At 36.7% G+C, this 22,831-nt stretch overlaps 1 protein-coding gene across 1 annotated transcript in view; it reads left to right on the top strand.

The window, feature by feature from the left end:
- The window catches only part of GLG1 (golgi glycoprotein 1), a 140,335-nt gene that overhangs the window by 58,102 nt on the left and 59,402 nt on the right, over positions 1 to 22,831 (top strand). The window contains exon 2 of the mRNA XM_008572774.1: positions 18,326 to 18,358. The gene's annotated coding sequence lies outside the window, so the exon portion shown is untranslated. The remainder of the gene's footprint in view (positions 1 to 18,325; positions 18,359 to 22,831) is intronic.

Below are 22,831 nucleotides of genomic sequence, written 5' to 3'. Positions count from 1 at the left end.
ATCATTTGTGTCATTGCCTGCTCTGTGACATAATGGTTGCACCAAGTGAGAATTGGAACATAGGTCAGAAATTCTTATTATCTTGGTGTCCTATGGCAGATATTTTTAGGATAAGGAACAGCTGAACAGTTCACTGTGAGTCAGGTTTCTTATTCAGAATGTTATTGAATAAATATTGAATTTAAAACTTTGAATATTTCTTTCTGAATTAATTATTCTTCTGAAAACATAATTTTAAGCCATCATTAATGGACTAAATTAATACTTTATATCACAAGAATACAGCTTTTGGTATCAGAGAATTGAAATGGAAGTGGAGATTTTTCACAGATGTAGACTGTTGTGAATTGGTAATTATACTATCTGTCAGAGTTGTCAGAGAGTTTCAGAAAGATATTCTAATTTTTATGGGAGAAAGGTTTGAAAATGTGTGTTTTTCTCTTTTAACCATAGCTCAAATTCAAAGCGTTCTCATGGTAGAAGGTGGGATTAATGATTGGCTTCTCCCAAACCATAGCACGTTAACTAGTAGAATAGAAATTGGAGTTAAAATTTTCGTAGTCTTACCCAGTGACTTGTTTTCCTCACTATCCAAAAAGAAAGCTAAATATGAAAAAACTTTTTGAATTTTGTCATAAATGGAATTTGTAGCCTTAAGCCAATACGCAGATGCAAGACACTTTTGTTGTGTCTGATCTGTTTGGATGGCAATTATTTATGTAAGCTGGATCTGCTTAATCTTAAATTCTAAAGCAAATGTGATTAATCATCTTTGGAAAAAGATCTGCTTTTCTTTTTTTCTGTTTTTGTTTACTGAATTTTTAGAGAGGATGTATAATTATATTAAATAAGCTATTGGTGAAACAAGGGGAAGGTTGAGGAGATACATTTATAGGCATTGTTTTTGTTATTTGAGGTACTGCCACCTCCAAGGGGGTACTACACAGCAAAACCAGAAAAACTTAGGAATTTTTTTATGGTCCCAAAAGTGAACTAAGAAGAGACCCTTTTAAACCGGAGAAGTTAACTTTTATTCTTATGCAGTGTTTCTTTGTTCTGGAAGCAGGGGCAATTTTAATAACCAGTTGAATAAATTATTTTGGTTAAGTCACAGGCAGTGAGATCATTTGTTCAATGTTAAGCCTTTGGGGAAAGAAGGATTAATGGATTTACTTCTCTCTTCAAGCTGCTTTACTTGCGGTTAGGTCGTAATTACCCCATGGTATTTTATATTTTAAAATGTGTATTTTATAATTTTGAGAAGAAAGTTTAAAAATTAAAATTCTGGCTAAAGGTTTTTATTGTTATTCAATTAAATAAGATACTCTAAGATATCTTAATGTGAGTTATGTCCTCACGTAAATTGACATGTGTGTATGCTTCTGAATTCTCTTTGTTGATGGCGTTAACTAGCCACCAACATTCATAATGTTGCAGGATTCTTAACCCTGACAAATGAGTCAGTAGAGATATACATATATATATATATATATATAGTACTATTTACAACCAAAGTGTGTATTTTAATAAATCAAGAATGTTGACTTTTGTGGATTTAATTTAGTATGTATTACAGAGGGGATAAGTCTCACTTAAATACCGGAAGCTTTTTTTCTTACATAATGAAGTGAAAATAAGGAACAGGGAATCTAGGTAGAATGTTTAAAAAAAAAAAAAAACCTTGGCACCAAAAGCAAGATTTTAGAGAGAACAATCGAAAATTGACTTTCTACTATCTATCCTTCTCCAGCATTTTTTTTTTTTCCTTTTGAAACTGAAATAAATATGTTTGGGGTTATTAGATATCACCTCTTGCTTCTGAATAGATGCACTTATGCTGTACATAATGCAGTGAGGCTTTTCCCAATCACGTTCTGTGAGGTGGATTATTTAGTGAGACTTCATTTGGGAAAATGCTTATTACATGCTTTCTGTGGCTCACCGTATTATTTGCTCCGTCTGCTTTCTGTGGTCCATGAAGTATTTCGTTTGTATCACGTCTGAATTTATAATATTATCTTTGAAATAGCAAACTCCTCTAGTCAGAGATCCTTGTCTTCTCTATTTCTGCTGTAGACCAAAGTTTCACAGGCCTTAATTTTAGACATTACACAGCCTTGTATTTTATTTTATTTATTTTATTTTTTCCTTTTTGTCTTTTTTCGTGACCGGTAACGGAATCACAACCCTCGGTGTCGCGCCCGTACCACGACCGGCAATGGGATCACAACCTTCGGTGTCGCGCCCGCACCGCGCTCAACCAGTGAGCGGACCAGTCTCTATATGGGATCCGAACCCTCGGCGGGAGCGCCACCGCGCTCTCAAGCGCCGCACTCTACTGAGTGCGCCACCGGGCCGGCCCGTGCCTTGTATTTTAGCCATTAGCTTTCCCAGTACTATTCTGAAGAATAGTAATTGTGATGATGAAAAATTTAAAGATATTATTGTAAGATTTGGTGTATTTGAAGAATTATAGTAGTGTAGCTCTGGACCTCTTTTTTGCACTGCTTTGTACTACCTGTTCACAAGTGACTGTCAGATGATTTAAAATAACAAACCCAGACAGATGCATGGCTTTTAAACTGAATTGTCAAAGTCATTGATCTTATTAAAGTTGACCAGTTGGTGACAAGCAGCATTTACATAGTCCCCTCTTATCCAGTTTCATTTTCCACGGTTACCATTGACGATAATCAACCTTTACCTGAAAATACCAAATGGGAAATTCCAGAAATAAAGAATTCATAAGTTTTTGTTTTTTAATTATTTTTAATGTTTCAGCCTCCTTCCTCCTCTTCTTCCTCCTTTTCTTCTTCCTCTTCTTCTCCTCTTCTTTGTTGTTTGTGTGTGTCTGGCCAGTACAGGGGTCTGAACCCTTGACCTTTGTTGTTATGTAAAGCTGTGCTCTAACCAACTGAGCTAACTGGCCAGCCCTAAAATTCATAAGTTTTAAATTGTGTACTCTTCTGAGTAGCGTGATGAAATCTCACGCTGTCCTGCTGTGTCCTGCCGGGGATGTGAATCATCCCTTTGCCCAGCATATCCATGCTGCATATGCTGCCCACCTTTTAGTCACTTAGTAGGCTTGGTTATCAGATTTGCTCTTGTGAGAAATGTCCTCACCCATCCAATGCCAAAGGGTGGACACAGAGACACGAGGTATGGTGAAGCGAGACTTTAATGGCTATCTTGCAAGATGGGGTGTCTGATGAACCAGGCACACCCCAAACAATTACATTGATCAGTTTATTCCCTAGTGCACAAGTCCCTCCCCCAGTTCCTCATTGGCTGAGTACTGTGGAGTGTACACTGTTCTCAAATGTTGCCTAAGTTTTATTACTTCCTTATAAGGCATTTATTGTCCCCTTCCCTCTGGCAGAAAGGGGTGGGCTCAAGACAAGCCCACAAAAAAGGCCTGCCGGAAGTCCTGAGGAGGAAGAAGAACCAGGACGTAAAAAGAACAAGGTGACCAGCCACGATCTTGAGAAGTCACCCTAGGAAAAGTGTACTTTCAGGGGTTATCACACCACAAGTTAGTCAAGCAACCCTTGTTAAGCTATTCTTGAAAATGAATCACTTAGGCTATTTTCCCACAACTCTCATGGCATCACATCATGTAGGCGTTTTATCATCTCACATCATTACAAGAAGAAGGGTGAATACAGTACAATAAGATGTTTTGAGAGAGAGACCACATTACATAACTTTTATTACAGTATATTGTTATAATTGTTCTGTTATTAGTTGTTAATCTCTTACTGTGTCTAATTTATAAATTAAACTTCATTATACATATGTATGCATAGGAAAAAACAGTATATATTAGGATTTGGTACCATCTGTGGTTTCAGGCATCAAACTGTAGTGGTTTCAGGCATCAAACTGTAGGTCTTGGAACATATTCCCCACAGGTAAGGGGGGACTACTGTAATTTCGCAAAATGAATAAACTTGAGTTTGATGTGATGAGAGAAGTACATTGACTGCCAGTGGTGGACTAGAAACATTTCCCAAGTAAAATTTAGAAAAGAGATTTTAGATGAACAATACCCTTGGTTTATTTGCATATATTTTAAGTAATCCACATCCAAACAGTTGAATTTAAATACAAAGTTGAGCCTAAATACAAAGGCTCTTTGGAGCCTTAAAACATGTGGATGAACAAAACCAAAACTCTAATCCTTTGATATTTACTTAGAAACAAAAACCTAAATAAAATTCTAAATAAATACCTGAATCTAGATTTATTTATGGTTATTAGATTGAGAGATTAGGGTGGAGAACAGTCAGAAAATTCCACACACACTTATCTGTGCTGAGAAAACTTGGTGGAGTGACTTAAAGACTTTTTTCCATTAGGATAAGATTTTTCCACCATAATTTTCTAAATTAATTTATTCCTTTTTTTTTCTAGTTCATCCTAATGTAATTGAACAATTTAAACTGAAGTTGCCTTCCTGTAGCTAAGAATTTGTATATCTACAAACTTACTATGGAAGGTGAGGTTTAAAAAGAAAATTTCTTTTTATTTTATGTTTTTCTTATTTTTGAGATTGGTTTATTTTGAGGTGGGGTAATGCAAAATTAACAGTCTTTTGAAAGTATACCATAATAATTACTATGATTATAGATAATATTTATTATATGCTTACAATGAGCACTGTGCTAGGTGCTTTACATGTTTTGCTCCACTTACACCTACATGTGAAATAAATATTATTATTCCCATTTATAGATAAGGAAATTTAGGCTTACTAAAGTTAACTAATTTGTCTAAGGTCAAACAACTAGTACCTGGAAAAGCCCAAACTCGATCTCAGATCTCTCTCTCCAGAGTCTAAGCTGCATAGGTAGTCCTATAGGCCACATAAGCAATGAGTGCTTACAAATACTTGAAAGTGTCCTATGTTTGCATTACTGGAGGTGAACATTCTTTACTAGGGAAGCAATGCATTTTTCAACCATTGACATACTTTGAAGTCTTTTAAAACAATAATTCTAAAAGGATCTACAACTGTTCTGCCTATCTCCTTTCACTTCTCCCAGTAATTTTATAACAACATTAGCCCTTCTTCAGAGAGGTAATCATCTATTTTTATGGAATCATATTAGATTTGTAACCAATTGGAGTTAAAATGTCTTGCTTTCTCTTTCATTTCCCATCTATTCTAACTGAAGCATGGGAAATTGTAAATTTGTTTAGGTCACGTAATGATCATTGGCTCAGCTGGAGTACTGTCAAAGGATTCTCTTGGTGTTTTGTGCTTTGCATTTTGGTTTTAAAGTCAATTTATTTTATAATAGAGAATTACCACTTTAGAAGGCACAGATGTGATCTGAAAATTATGGGGAATTTTTGTAAAATATTGCATCTTTATTAATTTTTATATTAATTTATCAATATTTCCAAAATTAGGTGTTAATTTCTGTTATTTCAGCATTTATAGTTTGATATAGTGGTAATTGATATATAATTAGTGTGAGAAATGCCTTCACCTGTCCAATGCCAAAGGACAGACACAGAGACACAAGGTACAGAGAAGCAAGATTTAATAATGGCCTTGCAAGTCCGGGTGTTTGTGAATGGGACAGACACACAGAAAAGGGTTGTAGCAAGCAATTTATTCCCTAGTACACAAGTCCCTCCCCCCACTTCCTAATTGGCTGAGTACTACAGGGTATACAATCTTCCCAAATGACATCTAAAATTTATTACCCCCTTGCAAGGAATTCCTTTGTCTGGGAGCTCAGGACAAGCCCGCAGAAAGGGCCTGCTAAAGCCCTGTGAAGGGAGAAATACCAGGGAATGAAGAAAACAATGGGGGCTTGTAACTAATTACCATCTCAAGGAGAGCTCTATCTGTTCAGAGACCCTCCGGGAATGGGATGGACCGGTCAGACAACTTTTGGGCTGGGCCCGAATCAGTTAAAACACCTTCAGATGAGTCATTTCTGAAAGTGAATCACTTAGATTATTTTTTTTGCAATTAGTAGTGCCTTTTTTCTACCAACCATAGAATGATGTTATCCACTCAAGAAGAAATGTAGGGACCTTTCAAAGATTTTATCAGCTATTATGCCCACTACTAATGCTGTAAACCCCAGTAGATTCAGTCTTTAAAATATATCCTGACATTTTTTTCAGTTCAGTTAACAGACTCCTTTTTTGAGCTACACATCTTTCAGAATTATGCAGTTATAGTGTGCTGTCTTAATTCAGAGGGAAGGTCAGTCCCTGGATCAAAGCTTTTCTCTTAAGAAGCAGCAGTAATTTGGATGGGTTATATAGAAAGAGTTCTGCACATTCTGGCAGCTCAGCCCTATTTGCTCTTGCTTAGGCCAGTTAAATAAACAGTGTACCCACTGCTGGTCAGTATGGAAGAAATGTTGTATTTTTAGGTACTTGAATATAGGGCATGAGAAATTATAGGTAATTTTAAGACTTTCTTTTTGTTTTTCTTTTTGCATCCTATAGCTTTGTATCCCTTTTTTGGTTTTATCTTTTCAAAATTACAGAATAGAATTAACATAGTTGGATTGGTGGCATGAGATACATTGACAGAATTATTCCAGATTTACTGTCTATAAACATTGCTAGTGTTGGATATCTGGAAATTTTTTCTATTTTAGTCTGGTTTTCCACTTTGCATTTGGCTATAGTAGCTACTGCTCATATTTAGCTGTCCCAAATCATCTGTGAGGGCAAATACCTGAAGAATATAAAGGATGCCATATCAAAATTGATATCCTATCGGCTAGCCAGTTAACTCAATTGGTTGGTGTGCGGTGTTGATAATACCAAGGTCAAGGGTTTGGATCCCCCTACTGGCCAGCCGCCCAGCCCCCCAATGGATATTTTGTTTATTATTTACATAATGCCCTTCAGATAATTTTTTTTCCACCTCTCATTCTAACTCCCACATAAAAGTAGGCCATCCTGGGAAAACTAGACCATCAATGGTTAATGTGCTTTTCTTAGAGCAGAATTACCAATCTAGGACTCCTAAGAGGGCTAGATTGCTATTTGCCATGTCCCACAGGATATAGATACCCCATATTTCCTCCCCACTACCACCTCTTTGACATAGACAGTGGAAGTGAACAAAATAGAAAAATAAGGACTAGGAGAGTATATCATTAGACTCCCTTGGTGTCCCAACCATGAAGATGTATTCTGAATATTTTCAGAGGTGTGCACTTCTTAAAACGGAATTATTTTTGATTTTTTTCTTTTTCTCTTTTTTTGAGCATGGTACAAAATTCAAAAAGTACAAAGGATATATAGTGAAAATAAATCTTTATCCTTTGAGATATAATCTATACACATACAATCAAGTATGTATGCCATGTCATATTTTGAATTCTTATTCTTTGTCTGCATGAAGTATGGTCTCCTGGATAACACTAATGTTGCTTTTGATGTTTAAAATGATTAGATTTTATACAGAAAATGAAAACCTAGAGGTATCTTACATTTGCAAAAGCCTTCTGTAGTTTTCAAAGGCCTTCTACATAACTTTTCTCATGATCCTTATAACAGCCCCATGAGGTAGGTAAAGCAGAATTTATCTCTGTTTTATAGATGAGAAATTTGTTTTTTTGTTTTTTTTAAAGATGACCGGTAAGGGGATCTTAACCCTTGACTTGGTGTTGTCAGCACCACGCTCAGCCTGTGAGCTAACCGGCCATCCCTATATGGGATCCGAACCCGGGGCCTTGGTGTTATCAGCACCGCACTCTCCCGAGTGAGCCACAGGCCGGCCCTATAGATGAGAAATTTGAAGCCTAAAGCATTACGTGACTTGATCAAGGTTGTTATGCAACGAATATGCAATGGAATTGGAGTCAGAACCCAAGTCTTTTGGCTCCTAGTCCAGAATTCATTCTTCTATGTTTCCTTTCAAACATGATGATGTGAGTGGATCTACTATGCTATATCTCTTTTTTTTTTTTTTTTTTTTTTAAAGATGACCAGTAAGGGGATCTTAACCCTTGACTTGGTGTTGTCAGCACCACACTCTCCCAAGTGAGCCATGGGCCGGCCCCCCTTTTTCATACCTCTTAAAAAGAGATATAGCTGGGCCGGCCCGTGGCTCACTCGGGAGAGTGTGGTGCTGACAACACCAAGTCAAGGGTTAAGATCCCCTTACCCGTCATCTTTAAAAAAAAAAAAAAGAAAAAGAAAAATACTGTGAGTAGCTAATTTTAGAAGAATTTTGACACTATATTTTGGTAGTAGTGGTATAGTAGATTTCCTACAAACAGTTTATAAATATTAGCCACTTTAGCATGAGTGATAATGCTGTTGGTGCCACTTCTGTTACATGGACACCATAACTGACTTTATCCAGGCAGCTGGGCATGAAAACAAGGCCTTTTTATCTTCATAGCTGTGTGTCTAGTTTCTTCACTGTGAAGCTAGAATGGAGTCTGACCAAGCACTTGATAGAGTGCCTGATTCTGTTTCCTTCCCCCATAAATTAGGTAAAAATGCTCGTGTTCTTTCTTTTTTTTTTTTTTTTTTTTTTTTTTTTTTGGTGGCTGGCCGGTACAGGGATCTCCTAGGGAGAAAAAAGTGAGTGGTAGGAAGAAAAAATTTCTTTTTTTTTTTTTTGAAAAAGTTTCTGATGATAGGCTTTCATGGGATGATTTAGTCTCAGAGTAACTCATTCATTCACGATGGAGAAATGAGGCAAGGGTCCTCACAAGGCCATTAATTCGATTTTAAAACTCTTGTCATTACAAAACAATCTCTTCAAATTTCTTGAATATTGGGCAGTCCCAAATGGGAAGTTGATGAAAAGACTGGTTGAGCTTTACATATGAAAATAAATATTTCTATTCCTTTGAGGATGGCCTGTCTCTTACAGTTTATAGGTACCTCATTTCTAATTCATAATAGTAAAATAAGAAAAAAAAATGGGGAGTTCACATTATTTTTTATATAGTAGAGAAAATTTGTTTTTTGGGTTATTTACATTTTTATAAACTTTGTAAAATTTATATTTTAAACTTATAAATCCATAAATATAAAATATATTTTATAAAAATCACAATCCAATTTATTGGCACATTTGCCATACTATATCCTTATTTGGTATTTTTCATTTCCATCTCTGGGCACAGAAGATGATAAATTATATTAAATTTGAGTCTTTCCATTTGGTCAGTTTAAATAGTTTTAGAATTTTCTTAAAACTAAAGGTGTAGGGCCGGCCTGGTGGCGCACTGCTACAGTGCGCCGCTTGCGAGCGCAGTGGCGCTCCCGCCGAGGGTTCGGATCCCACATACAGACCGGTTCCCGCTCACTGGCTGAGCGAGGCGCGGGCGCGGCGCCGAGGGTTGCGATCCCGTTGCTGGTCCTGGTCCGGTACGGGCGCTACACTGAGGGTTGCGGTCCATTGCCGGACACGAAAAAAGACAAAAAGGAAAAAAAATAAATAAAGGTGTAATTTGAATTCTGTAAGTAAAGTTTGAGGCATAGCATCTTCTTGATGGATATGGATTATTTTGTCAAGAGTTAGTCCTTTTGTGTGTGTGTGTATGCTATTAAGTCCAAAGCAGTGGTTTTGAGTAAATAGCCATATTGCTATATATTTTCATATTTTCAGAATAGAGGTATAACCTCACTGAAGATTGAATCAATTAATACTTGATAGAGCTGAAAGTCCTGCCAGTATATATATCTACAAGTAAGTATGCTGTCTGAACCATGCTGCAGATTGGTTCACACACATACCTTTTTACTTTATTAGAATTAGAGGTCATTGAGGAGACCTTTCATTTTAAAGGTATAAGACAAGTAAGTATTGACCTCAGCATAGCCTTCTCACTTTTCTACGTCCAAGAACCAGGGATAAATGGGCTCTAATTTGTCTGTGGGTGTCTTGCCTATCTTTTACCCCTTTTAAAACTCAATGTGTTCCTATAGAAGTGAATAACTATATAATATTTACCAGCTGTTCCCCCACCACCCACTTGGGAAGCACACAAGTAATAACTTAAATCACCACACTGTATTTAGCATAACATTAATTTGGACTGCGAGAAACCATTATTGGACCAGTGTTGGGATTTTTATTAAAACCTTGTAGTTATCCCACCGTATATTAGGAGATGCCAAATAAATAAGACTAAGAATGGTTACCATGGGGTTTCTGACTCAAGTCTCTGCCCTTTGCACAGAATGTGCCTTTCCAACTCCTCCTGCACTCTGCTGTTCTGCCCTGCACACCTGCCTCTCCTCTGCCTCAGTGTACACACAGCATCACATAACCAAACCATGACCTCCTTTTAAGGCTCAGCTCAGATGTGCTCTCCTACATTAAACTTTCTCTAATTTCCTTTCTATTGTTCTGCTCATGAGGTGGGTGATGCTTTTTCTCCTTCTTTAGAGTATCAGGCCCCCTTTTCTCCTTACAAACTCCACATTCAAACTTGTATGATGGTTTGATGGTTAGGTGTAGACTCATGTTTTATCTTCTCTACCACCCTAACTTGCTTGAGAGCCAGTATTTGTGTCTCATGTCTTTCTTTATCTGTTTTTTTTTTTTTTTAATCTCCCACCAGAACTGTAAATCCTTTTTGAAAAGGTGAGTGAATGTTAAAGATTCATGTAAAAGCATAATTCTTTAGTGAATCAGAGCATTCTTGGAGGGCATAATGCCTATGTTCATCGCTGTCCTTTGGGAAAAACAATGTTCAGCTGCTACAAATAAGAAAAATAAATTCTGAGGCCAGAATAAGGCACTGTGAGGAAAGTAGTTATGAATCTGACTGAGGATTAAGATTTCGTTTAGACTTGCTGAGGAAAAGTTTTCCAAAACTAAAAGATTGGGCTTATCTGATTAGACAACAACTACGTTATATTCATTTTGCTTTGGGGCGGAGGCTTTGGACGAGGTTGATAAATGAATTGTTTGTGTGACTGGGGTTTATTGTGTTCTTAATAAATAAAATCTCAGAAAAATAATTTTCTTTTTTTTTTTTTTTTTTTTTTTTTTTTTTTTGTCTTTTTTCCGTGTCCGGCAACGGATCGCAACCCTCAGTGTTGCCCCCGTACCGGACTGGGGACCGGCAACGGGATCGCAACCCTCGGTGCTGCTCCCGCGCCTCGCTCAGCCAGTGAGCGGGAACCGGTCTGTATGTGGGATCCGAACCCTCGGGCGGGAGCGCCGCCGCGCTTCCCAAGCGGCGCACTATCCAGTGCGCCACCGGGCCGGCCCAGAAAAAAAATTTTCTTTTTTTTTTTTTTTTTTTGTCTTTTTTCCGTGTCCGGCAACGGATCGCAACCCTCAGTGTTGCCCCCGTACCGGACTGGGGACCGGCAACGGGATCGCAACCCTCGGTGCTGCTCCCGCGCCTCGCTCAGCCAGTGAGCGGGAACCGGTCTGTATGTGGGATCCGAACCCTCGGGCGGGAGCGCCGCCGCGCTTCCCAAGCGGCGCACTATCCAGTGCGCCACCGGGCCGGCCCAGAAAAAGAATTTTCTACTACTGCAACAGAATGTTTCTAATGAGGAGGAGGCATCAGGTTGTTCCTCCTCTTCAAATTTTTTCAAGGGCCATAAAAGCAGGATACTGTTGGCATTTTTTGTTTTCTCCCAGGTGATTCCTAAACAAAGTCTGTTGTCACTTAATTTAGTACCAGGTGTCTTAGAAAAAGGAACCTATTCCTTTGTGTGATCTGATGGGTAGTTTAACTTTTGTTGATGAATAGTAGAATCTTCTATGTTTTAGACATCATCCATTTCTGTTTCAGAAACTGGGACAGCTTCCAAGTTAGTTCTGTGAATCCTTTAATTTCTTCGGCCAGACTCATTAACTCAGCCTGTCCACCTTGGGGAAATCATAGTTACAGACTTATACTTTCTGTAAAAGCCATCCTCCTAAGTGAATGTGATGGTTGATTTAATTGAGAACTTTCAGACTCAGGCTTTTCAGTAGCTTAGTGTGAAACCTGTTTATTGTGACTTTGACCAGCAGTGAATGATTAAGATGAAGGAGTAGTAGCCACCTTAATACAAATTACCTGCATTAAAGGACCGGAAATTTAATAAATAGTTCAATTTTTAAATTCCTCATCTCAGATTTTATAGACACATAAAGCTGGAAAGAACCTCAACCAGTATTTGAACAATGTTTCTTACTTTTTTCTTGTTTTATGGGTCTTTTTGAGATTATGACAGCTGTGGATACTCTTCTCAGAAAAATACACTTACACACAAAAGTTTGCATTTAATTTCAAGATGATCTCAAATTCCTAATGCCTGTTTATGTATCCTAGGTGAAGAAATCCCTGTCCAGTCCAAAGCATGCCCTCAGGTGTCTAGAGAAGTTAAGTGATATACCTAAAGTCACACAGCTTATGTTAGTAGATTGTTCTTTTTTCTACCATTCTATCCCTTTTATTTTTTTTTTAGCCCCTGGTTGGTATGGGGACCCTAACTAATGACCTTGGTGTTATAGGGCTGTGCTCTAACCAACTGAGCTAAACAGACATCCTTCACCTACCTACCTATCTCTCTCTCTCTCTCTTTCAGCTGGCTGATATGGGGAACTGATCTATCCCTTTTTTTTTTTTTTTAGTCTCTTTTCTTAAAACCAACTCTGGGGCCGGCCCAGTGGCGCACTGCTACAGTGTGCCGCTTGGGAGCGTGGCGGCGCTCCCGCCGAGGGTTCGGATCCCACATACAGACCGGCCGCTCACTGGCTGAGCGAGGTGCGGGCGCAACACCGAGGGTTGCGATCCCGTTGCCGGTCCCAGTCTGGTATAGGCACAACACTGAGGGTTGCGATCCGTTGCCGGTCACGAAAAAAGACAAAAAGGAAAAAAAAAACAACTCTGAATTTTTAGAATTTAAAGGAAGGGCTAGGGGTTTTAAGCCTTCAAATCAACAGTATTAGCTTTGGTTCACTCAACTAGGAGAGTATATAATAACAGTTAGAAAATTTTTAGGGGGCCGGCCTGTGGCTCACTCTGTAGAGTGCGGTGCTGATAACACCAAGGCCCCGGGTTCGGATCCCATATAGGGATGGCCGGTTCGCTCACTGGTGAGCGTGGTGCTGACAACACCAAGTCAAGGGTTAAGATCCCCTTACCGGTCATCTTATAAAAAAAAAAAAAAATTTTAGGGACTGGTTGGTTAGCTCACTTGGGAGGGTCTGTTGCTGATAACACCAAGGTCAAGTGTTTGGATCCCCGTATACACACACACACACACACACACACACACCCATTTTATTTTATTTATTTATTTTTTCCTTTTTGTCTTTTTTCGTGACCGGCAACCGATCGCAACCCTCAGTGTCGCACCCGTACCGGACCGGGACCGGCAACGGGATCACAACCCTCGGTGTTACGCCCGCACCTCGCTCAGCCAGTGAGCAGCCGGTCTGTATGTGGGATCCGAACCCTCGGCGGGAGCGCCACACTGTAGCAGTGCGCCACCAGGCCGGCCCCCACACCCATTTTAATAATTGATTTAGAAAAAGCAATGAACTAAGCAAAATTTTTATACCTTGCTGTGGTTGTTTAAGAGCTAATCTAGATCCCTAGTTTATCTAATTCATTGGTTTCTTACCTGGACTGGCTGCATCTGAATTCATTATGTTACTGTCAGACAAATCACTCTAGAACACTAGTTTTGTATATTCATCCCATCTGCCCTTTTCTTTTCTTCTCCCAAAGGCCCCCCATAATTGTGCTCAACCTGACCTACCCTACCCAGCCTTTTTGGGGAGGCATCAAGCTGAAAGCAAATGTAAGCATTAGTTGCCATTTATTCTCATTATATACATCCAGTTTTGTTGTCTCCCGGCTGTGTGCACCTTTGATCTCATTACTCAGTTTCTCTGTACGTCAGCACTTCATCTGTAAGATTGGACACAATCCCAGTTATCTTGCACAGTCCATCATGTTGTAAGAAATGAATGTAGCACCTGGCTCAGTTAAGCTGCAGCTTTTATTATTTCCTGTTATACCCATCATGTTCTCTTAATTGGAATCAGGCAGCTGTCTCTAGATACTAAGTGCTTATCCCCTTTACCACATTACTACCTTTTTTCACTGTATCATTCATTCATTCAGCATTAACCAAGTTCTTTCTCTGTTTTGGTCACTTATATTTTGGGGTGGGGGTATATGCTATGTTCTTTTCTTTTTGTCTTTCCTCTTTCATAATAGTTTCTTTATTGATACTAAGATATGCAACTCTAGCAGTCTCTTCTACAAAATTTGATCATTAAATTAACAGAAAGCTATTTATGAGGCTTTTTATTAAGTTTTCTACTCATAGTTTTCCATTGTAAGACAATAATTTATTTCCATTGAGTAAACACTTGATGTAAGATACCCTTTTTTTCAAAGTTCAGCATTTTATCTCTAGTGTTATAGAAAGTAATTGATAATGTGACATAGCTCAGCTTCTAATTGGATGCTAGGAGCCAGGACTTTGCCTCTGATTTGAAGGGTGGGGGTGGAGGTAGGACTCCTAAACTGATTAGAAGAAAGATTTCAGCTCTTAATGTTCTATCTTTTTTATTTGTCTGGCCTGCATGGGAATCCAAACCCTCAACCTTGGTGTTACAACACCATGCTCTAACCAACTAAGCAAACTGATCAACCCTTAATCCTCTATCTTGATCAGGTTCTCATCATTTGAAAAAATTATTAAGCATTCCCCCAGTATGCTTGTATTTACTTATTCATATTTACTTAGAATAAGTAAAGAAGCAATACAAGGCTACTTCTAAAAGCTTGTGGAAAAATAGAATTAAAAGATAATACAAATCTTTACATAAACTTTTTGAAGTAGCTTCCTAGATACGTGTTTTATTTATTTATTTTAATTTTTCAATATACTGTACAGTTGATTTTCATGTCCCTTTATCAATTCCTCCTTTTCCTTCCCCCTCCCCCATAGATATATATTTATTCATAAATATTAATTCCAGTATTATATCATTATTAGAATACATTAAAATGTAAATTAAAGAATGAGCTTTTTAAAAAATAGAAGTTCTGTTATTTTCTTCCTAAGCCCTAGAAGATCATTTAACTTCCTCTTTGGAAGAATCATTCCATTCCTGTTTTCACTCTTCTGATTCTTTAGACCTAGCTTAAGTCCCTACTTGCTTACTGATTTGATTTCACTATTTTATCTCTATAACTGGATTGTAAACTATCTGAGATTAGACACTAGATAAAGTATTACTTTCTTTTGTATCCTGTAACAATGCCTAGCACAATTTTCGGTACTTCATAATTATTCAATATATACTTGTTGATTCGTTTCTTGGGATCATTTCAGAGGACTATTTTACTGATTTAGTAAAAGGAAAAAAAAATCCTTAGCCTTATTCTGCCTTAATAATTTTGGATTTTATTCCCCATGCTATTCAACTACTAGGATTAAAGATAATCAAGATTGTCTGCCTTTATAATTTTGCAGAAATATAGCTGATAGGGCTGGCCCGTGGCTCACTTGGGAGAGTGCGGTGCTGATAACACGAAGGCCACGAGTTTGGATCCCTATATAGGGATGGCCGGTTAGCTCACTTGGGAGAGCGTGGTGCTGACAACACCAAGTCAAGATTAAGATCCCCTTACCAGTCATCTTTAAAAAAATAAATAAATAAATAAATAAAATATATATATATATATAGCTGATGTAGTGATTTGATTGGGACATCACAGGAATGGTGCAGTTTGAGAACCAAACCTGAGTCAGTACCCTCTTGTATTTTTGTTCCTTGAGATTTCTTTGCTTCCTTATCAAATGTCTCAGTGCTAAACCATAGCATTTTCTTTTTATGCTTTCTCTAGAGTTAGTTTATGCTGACATTATTGATGTTCCCACCATTCCCAAAGTAGTTATAAAATACTACTTCGTATTTTATATTTTTCAGGTCTCTGTTTTTGTGAACTCCTTACTATGTTCTTTGAGTCTAAAGACACTTCTAAATTTCTGAAATTAATTATTTTTTGATTACACTTAGAGATTCCTCATAGCTCTTCGGTCTCGTGAATCTCAAAGGCCCAACATTGTAACCGTGTTCTTATGGCATTCCTTTATTGTCATCTTTTCTTTCTGGGTAGAGAAACTAAATCTAGGAAGAAAAAAATAAGGACCCTTTTATAGTCAATTGCAAATCAGCGCAGCAGAAGAGATGACAACAAACACTGGTCTCCAAATTTGCAGTTCACTTGCGTCTCTGGATTAAGTCATTCCTTTATAAAAGGGCACAGTACTCTGTTCTTACTAATATAATTTACTAATTTCAAATCATAGCTGTTACTAGTTTGACTTAAAAGTTTGGGAATTTTTATTATCTTATTTGCTTGATAGGTATATTAGTCAATTTTCCTTCATAACAAATACCTTCAAAATTTCAGGGACTTACCATAACGAATGTTTGTTTTTCTTGCCCATGGCTGTGCAGGTTATTTGGGATGGCTTTGCTCGAGGCTGCAGGTTGAGTTCAGGTCTGCTCCATGTGTCTGCCCTTGTACAGCAACTACCTGGACATGGGGGAATGGTAGAAGTACAAAAATACAAACCCAACCACCCAAGCATATTTAAAGCCTCTGCTCATACTGGGCCTGCTAAAATTCCATTGGCCAAAGCAAGTCAGTGGCCTAGCTCACCATCAGTGGAGAAGGGTGTATATACTCAGTTCACAGCAGGAGGCAGTACAAACTTAGAGGGCAAAAGATTTGGATGTAAAATCCTGTGAATGGAGAGTGAAAAATGGGGGGAAAAATCCAGTTTACCACTGTAGGGAAGCAAGCCACTAAAGTGTCAACACTTTTCTTTCCATGGGTAGCTTACATCTTATGTGACTACATTGTTTTGAAAATTCTCCAATACTCTGAATTTCTTTCAAGAGTGCCCCTTTAATCCAAAGTTGTTGTTTTGTAGAAATGAGTATGAGTAGAGAAGATTGTGATATTTATTACCTTTCATACTTTGTTTGAGAAAGAACTAGAATTGCTGATTGATTGGATAGGATAGAAAACCACCTATGTAAAGTAAAAATATTCTTGTAAATACACTTTTAAAGGATATAAGTTAAGGACTTCAAGTTAAAGTGGAGGAAAACAGATTTAAGCTAGATTAACTCATAGTGTGGAGACTGATTTCTGAGACTCAGGCACCTCAACAAGGCATTAAAATATCTGTTCTTATTTAGACAAGTAGGGAGAAAGTTAAAAAATGATGTGTTATAATCTTATGATAACCTAGCAACCAGTTTTAATACAGTATTTTATAAGTAAGCACTATAAAAACAAGCTTGTATGTTGTTAATGCCTACTAAAATCTGCAGTAGAATTAATAGTTCCCTTGAAAACTTTTTCTTCTTGAAGTAATGCTGGGTGTGGCTGGTTGATTTGTTAATATTTACTATTTTTCTTTATTACCTTATCTTTATTCTTGAATAGAGAAAATCATTTTATTTTGAAAATGGTGCCTTTTACAAGCTAAATTGGTAATATTTCATAAAAGGTACACAAAATTCACTTCATTTGAACAGGTTGGAATACTACGGAAACTCGAAGGAAATAGTGCTTTATTATGGTGTGTATTATTAGAATTGTATCTCTTTTAAAGGTATGAACAAGGAAAGTAAAGGACGTGTGCATTGCAAGGCTATGCAATATAAGGCAAAATCCAGTTCACCTTTTTTTTGGTCATGGAATTGAAAGTTCATTTTGTCTCTGATAGATCTGTCTTTACAAAGAAAATGTATTCATGGGAATATGTATAATTTCCAAGTCGTTTTTAAAACTTTCTATTTTTAATTATAGACTCATAAAAAGTTCCAAAAATTGTACATATAGGTCCTGTGTACCTATCGACTAGCTTCCACCAGTGGTGACATTAGACTAATTTTTACATAATTTGTTGGACCTTCTCTGTATTCTTTAATAGGCCTGTGTTTTTTTTGTTTTTTTAAAGCTATCTAACTTTCTTTACAGAAAGAACACCTGTATTATGCCTTATATTCTTTAGCATTCAGAATTGTAAAGTGTCATGTAAGGAAGGATCCTTACGTTGCTATTGCTTTATCACTTTATACATTCTTCTGTATTCTCTTCACTTCCAGATTGTACCACTGATAGGGAAGGGATTGTGTCTCATATGTACCTTTCTGGTACATTTCTGTCCAGCAATCCAAAAGCTATGTAAACTTCATTTTACTCCTGATATTGAAGAAACACATTTGGTTGAATATTCACATTTCTTGTTTTGAATTTATTTTGGTGGTATTTTGAAAACTTGAGATTTTTTTTTTTTGACATCTCTCCTTTTTTTTTATTTCTAGCCTGAAAATGAAATTTCTTCAGACTGCAATCATGTAAGTATGGATTTTCTGTATATTTTCATCATATGTGCTTTATATATACGATGACAGATTTTAGGATGCTTTTCTTGTTGTTATGGGCAGCTTAAGGTTTTCTTAGATTCTCTTACTCTTAAAGGGATGATAAACCTTGTTTAAGAACCATGGTAAAATCTAAAAATACCCCCTTATTGTAGAAACCAGCAGATTCTGTCAAATATTTATATGCTTAAGCTTAAATTTTTCTTCAGTTTTAGCTACCATAGGAAAATAATTAGTTCTTTGCTTATCAAGTTTATAACTTTATAATCCTGTATTTTAAAGTTCTTTCATTTAGTTATCATATGGTCATGTTCTATGTGCCAAACACTGTGGTAGCACATTAAAAGGAGACTGATGTGATATTAAACCTGTGCAGAAAGTATTGGGTACTCTTTATAGAAGTCTGTACAAAGTAAAGTGGGAACACAAAAGTGAATTTTGTCCAGGTGGGTTGACATCAGGAAAAGCCTAATAATGGGGATAATACTTGAGCAGGGTATTAAAAGAGGCATAGGTATATATCTGGTGCCTACATTATATCATAATATAGGCAGTAGATTGGACAGGGAACTGCAGAAATACAGAGGCAGGTGGGCTATTTTTTTAAAATCCCAAAGATTCTGCTTCTGCAGATATGTCATGAAGACTTTTCTAAGTGCCAAAGTCTCAAGGAACAGAAAGTTATCATAAAGTATGTCTTCATCCTGATATTGAATGCCTGCCTCACAGTCAGTCATCTGACTTTACATTACTTTCCAAATAATGATTCTGGCAAACCTCTCCTTTATCAGCCATCACCCACTCTCAAGTCCTCTCTGAGTGTAACGAACCTTCATTATATTATATTTTTTGTACAAATTATATTTTACTTTAAAATTGCTTATAATATTTTCATTTTTCAATTGATCTCTTTTTCTGTCTCTGAAAATTGTTTAGGTATCTTGGTGTTATGGACAGAATTGTGTCCCTCCCCAAGATTATATGTTGAATTTCTAACCATCAGTACTTCAGAATATGACTTTATTTAGAGATGCGACTTTTAAACAGATAATTAAAGTAAAACGAGGTCATATAGTTGGGCACTAATCCAATATGACTTAAAGAAGAGATTAAGACAGACACAGAGGGAAGACCATGTGAAGATCCAGGGAGATGATGGCCACCTGCAGGCCAAGGAGAGAAGTCTCAGAAGAAATCAACCCTGCTGATACCTTGATCTCAGACTGCTAGCCTCCAGGATTGTAAGAGCATAAATTTCTGATGTTTAAGCCACCCAGTCTGTGGTATTTTGTCATGGTAGCTCTAGCAAACTCATACACTTGAGTTAGGATGGAATATGTTATAATTTTCCCCATTGAATTATTGGAAAAAAAATAAATTGAACAGCTTTCCACTTAGCAGAGTGTTCAGGAATGAATTAAAGTCATCAAGCAGGAGATAGGGTAGTTATGAACAATTTTTAGGCCAACAAATTTGGAAATGTTGATGCAATAGACAAATTCCTAGAAAAACAAACTTACCAAAACTAATGCAAAAGAAGTAGAAAATCTGAATAACCTATATTTTCTTTAAAATTGAAACTGTAAATAAAAATCTTCCCATAAAGAAAACTCCAGACCAGATGGATTTATTGGTTAATTTTTACAAACATTTAAGGAAGGAATAACACCAGTCTCTCAGAGAATAAGAAATGGAAATATTCTCCTGTTCATTATAATCTTAGTATCACCTGACAAGGATATAATAAGAAAGGAAACATATAGGTCATTGTCACTAATGAACCATAAATGTAAAAATACCAAATTAGTAGCAATCTGAATCTAGCAAGCAAACAAACAAACAAGCAAATAAATAAATAAATAACAGAACCCAGTAAAATGTAAAATGGGAAGTACATCAAGACTAAATTGGGTTTATTCCAGAATTGTGTGGTTAATTTAACATTTGAAAAATTAATTATAATAAAGGAGAAAAATCACATCATCATTAAAAAACATTTGGTAAAATTTAATACTAGTTTTTAAAGCTTTATCATGGGAAATTTTTTAACATTCTTAGACTGAATGTTGCATTAAATAAGATTAATAGGAAAATCAGTTATATTCCTATATACTAGCAGTGAACAAAGTGAAGGGAAGAAAATAATTTCATTTACAATATTATAAATAATAATATTATATATTCCTGTTATATATATCCCTATATATAATATATTCCTATTTACTATCAATGACCAAAGTCAAGTGAAGTTAAGAAAATAATTTCATTTATAATAGCATCTAAAAGAATAAAATACTTAGGAATATTTAACAAAAGAAGTTAACATAAGAAGTAATTGAGACTTGTACACTGAACTCTATAAAACATCCTTGAAAGAAACTAAAGCAGGACTTAAGTAAATGAAAAGAAATCCCATTTTCATGGATTGTAAAACTTAATATTGTTAAGATGGCAATACTCTACAAGTTGATCTACAGATTCAGTGTAGTAACTATCAAAAATTTGGCTGACTTTGCAGAAATTGCCGAGCTGATTCTAAAATTCATATGGAAATGCAAGGGACCCAGAATAGCCAAAACAATCTTGATAAAAGATTAACAAATTTGGAGGAGTCACACTTCCTGATTTCTGAACTTACTACAAAGCTATAGTAATCAAGACCATGTGGTACTGGCATAACGACATACAGATCAATGGAATAGAATTAAGAATCCAGAAATAAGCATGTACATCTATACTAGTTTTCAGCAAGCGTGTTAAGACAGTTCAGTGGGGGAAAGAATCTTTTTTTTTTTTTTTTTTTTCCTTTTTTTAAAAGATGACTGGTAAGGGGATCTTAACCCTTGACTTGGTGTTGTCAGCACCATACTCTCCCACATGAGCTAACTGGCCATCCCTATATAGGGATCCGAACCTGTGGCCTTGGTGTTTTCAGCACCACACTCTTCCAAGTGAGCCATGGGCCAGCCCAGATTAGTCTTTTTAACCAATGGTACTGGGACAACTAGATATCCACATGCAAAGAATGAATTTGGACCCCTACCACATACCATATATAAAAATATATCAAAGACCTAAATGCAAAAGCTAAACTATAAAACTAGAAGAAAATATATGTGTAAATTTTCATGATCTTAGATTACGCAATGGTTTCTTAGCTATGACACAAAAGAACAAGCAGCCAAAGAAAAAATAGATAAGTCTAACTTTATCAAAATTAAAAACTTTTGTACTTCAAAGGACTCTATCAGGAAAGTTGAAAGACACCACAGAAATAAGAGAAAATATTTGTAAACTATATATGTGATAAGGATATAGTATTGAAAACATATAAACTCTTATAACTGTAGAGTTAAAAAAAACAAATGAAAAATGAGCAACGGATTTGAATATACATTCCTCCAAAGAAGATATACAAATGGCCAATAAGCACACGAGAAGATGCTCAACATCATTGTTGTTAAGGAAATGCACATCAAAACCACAATGTGATGGGCCGGCCCGGTGGCGCACTGCTACAGTGCGCCGCTTGGGAAGCGTGGCGGCGCTCCCGCCGAGGGTTCAGATCCCACATACAGACCGGCCGCTCACTGGCTGAGCGAGGTGCAGGAGCAACACCGAGGGTTGCGATCCCGTAGCCGGTCCCGGTCCGGTACGGGCGCAACACTGAGGGTTGCGATCCGTTGCCGGTCACGAAAAAAGACAAAAAGGAAAAAAAAAAAAAAAAACCACAGTGTGATACTACTTCACACCCAGTAGGATAGCTGTAATTAAAAAGGTGTACAATAGCAAATGTTGGTGTGGATATGGTGAAATTGGAATCCTCATACATTGCTGGTGGGAATATGAAATAGTGCAGCCACTATGGAAGACAGTTTCAAAAAGTTAAACAGTCGCCATATGACCCATCAGTTTCACTTCTAGGTGTAAACCCAAGAAATTTGAAAACATGTGTTCATACAAAAATGTGTACACAAATGTTCATAGCATCATTATTCATAATAGCCCCTAAGTAGAAATAGCCGAAATGTCCATCAACTGATTAATGGACAAATAGAACATGATATATCCATACAGTGGAATATTACTTGACAAAGAAATAATAAAGTACTGATGTATATTACAGCATGGATAAACCTTGAAAATCAGACACAAAAGGTCATATATTCTTCTGTTTATATGAAGTGTCTAGAATAGGCAAGTCCACAAAGACAGAAAGAAATTAGTGGTTGCTGGGGGGAAGTGGGGAATGGGAAGGGACTGTTAATGGGTGTGGAGTTTCTTTTTGTGATGATGAAATGTTCTGGAACTAGTGATAATGATTGCACAACCTTGCAGTGTACTAATAACCCCTGAATTTTACTTTGGAAGGGTGAATTTTATTATATGAATTATATCTTTTTTTTTTTTTTTTTTTTTTTTTTTTTTTTTTTTTTTTTTTTTTCC

The sequence above is a fragment of the Galeopterus variegatus genome, unplaced genomic scaffold (genome assembly GCF_000696425.1).
Source record: "Galeopterus variegatus unplaced genomic scaffold, G_variegatus-3.0.2 Scaffold835, whole genome shotgun sequence".
Lineage (NCBI taxonomy): Eukaryota > Metazoa > Chordata > Mammalia > Dermoptera > Cynocephalidae > Galeopterus > Galeopterus variegatus.
Note: the sequence above shows the minus strand (reverse complement) of the source record. Positions and strands in the feature narration are given on the sequence as shown.